This window comes from Bidens hawaiensis, unplaced genomic scaffold, assembly GCF_021521415.1.
Source record: "Bidens hawaiensis isolate Kalapana, Puna unplaced genomic scaffold, B.hawaiensis_p1.1 tig00022678_1, whole genome shotgun sequence".
Lineage (NCBI taxonomy): Eukaryota > Viridiplantae > Streptophyta > Magnoliopsida > Asterales > Asteraceae > Bidens > Bidens hawaiensis.
In genome coordinates, this window is record NW_027493541.1 from 280,887 (window position 1) to 283,178 (window position 2,292).

A 2,292-nucleotide genomic window follows, 5' to 3' on the forward strand; every position below is an offset into this window, starting at 1 on the left:
TGCGTACGACATGATTACTCAACTTAAGGAAATGTTCCTTAAGCAATCAAGAGTTGAAAGGTTCGAAACGGTTCGAGCCTTGCATGCATGTAGAATGGATGATAATCAACCAGTTTCAACATATGTGCTTAAGATGAAAAGTTACATTGATCGCCTCGCCAAGCTCAATTGTCCCATCTCAAAAGAGTTAGCAACGGATTTGATCCTTAACTCTTTGTCGAAAAGGTTCGACACTTTCGTGTTAAATTATAACATGAACGGGTGGGACAAAAACATTGGAGAACTTCACTCAATGCTTAAAACAGCCGAGGCGAGCATGGGTAAAAGGGTTTTACCCGTGTTTGCGATCAATGAAGGTAGATCCAAGAATCGATCTCAACCCTATCCTAAGGCTAAGGTAGCAAAAAGAAAGGGTCCTCCTGTGCATCTTAAGGGTAAGGGCAAAACACCGGTTATGGCAAAGAAACAAAAGGTTATGGAACCGAGGGGTCATAAGGATGATCCTTGTTTTGGTTGTGGGGAGACCGGACATTGGAAACGCAATTGCCCGGTCTACCTAAAGGAGCTAAGAGACAAGAGGAATGCGGGGCATGCCTCGGGTAATGTCTTTATGATTAATATTGAGCTAAATCTTATTTCTTCTAACACATGGGTATTGGATACCGGATGTGGAACTCATATTTGCAATTGGTTGCAGGGGTTCAAAAGGAATGAAGACTTAAAGAAGGGCGAAGTGAGTCTTTTCATGGGCAACGGTGCAAGGGTGCACGTGGTCGCTAGAGGAGACTTCACTTTATCGCTTCCAAGTGGTTTGGAAGTTGTTTTGAGAAATGTTTTGTATGCTCCTAGTTTGACTAGGAACATTATTTCTGTGCACCTTCTTAGACAATGTAACTTTGACTTTAAATTTGTAAAATCAGAAATGCATGTATCATCTAATGGTATCTTTTATTTTAAAGCTGTACCAAACAACGGTATTTATGAATTGGTTCATGACAATACCTCAAATAGCTCATTATATCAAACTTCCACTAAAAGACTCAAAAAGGATTTGAGTGATTCCTACATTTGGCATTGTCGTCTTGGACACATAAACAAGAATCGTGTAAATACTCTCCAAAAGAATGGTCTTTTGAAAACAAATGAGTTAGGTTCGTTTGATGAGTGTGAATCTTGTATTCAAGGCAAGATGACCAAAGAGCCTTTTAAAGGTACAAATGAAAGGGCTAAGGACTTGTTAGGTATCATACATACGGATGTATGCGGACCTCTCAAGCCCACTAGTAGGAATAGTGAAAGGTACTTCATTACCTTTACCGACGATTTTAGTCGATATGGGTATGTGTATCTAATGAAACACAAACATGAAGCCTTTGAAATATTCAAGGAATTTCAAAATGAAGTACAAAATCAGCTCGACCGAACAATCAAGGTACTCCGCTCCGATAGAGGAGGCGAATACCTAAGTGATGCTTTTCAAAGTCATCTTAGAGATTGTGGAATTGTTTCACAGCTCACTCCTCCTGGTACTCCTCAACATAACGGAGTATCCGAGATGAGGAATCGAACACTGTTGGACATGGTTCGATCAATGATGGCACGAAGCTCACTACCACCATCATTTTGGGGATATGCGCTACTTACAGCGGCTCGTATTTTGAATATGGCCCCGACCAAAAAGGTGGATCGAATATCCTATGAAGTGTGGCATGGAAAGGTTCCATCCTTTTCATATTTAAGGGTATGGGGATGCATAGTTTATGTTAAACGTGACACCCCAAATAAGCTTGAGGCTCGATCCATCAGGTGTATCTTCATAGGATACCCAAAGGATGATATAGGATATATATTCTATGATCCTAGTGAACAAAAAGTGTTTATTTCACGCAAAGGTTACTTCTTAGAAACTAGGTTCCTTATGGAAGGACCTAGTGAAAAAAGAGGGGAACTTGAAGAGGTTCAAGAATCACTGGATGATACACAGTTGGTCGATACTAGTTTTCAACACCAGGATGTTGAAAGTGATCAAATGGTTGATCATACACACGTTGCTCGCAGATCTAGTAGGATTAGTCAACCTCCCGAGAGATATGGATTTCTCGTGGATGGTTGCTACTTGGTCGATTCAGATGAACCGATCTCCTACAAAGATGCTATGTCACAACCTGATTGTGAAAAATGGCTTGAAGCCATGAGCGCCGAGATGCAATCCATGCACGATAACCAAGTTTGGGAATTGGTTGATCGTCCACTTAACTCCAAACTGGTTGGATGTAAGTGGGTCTTCAAGAA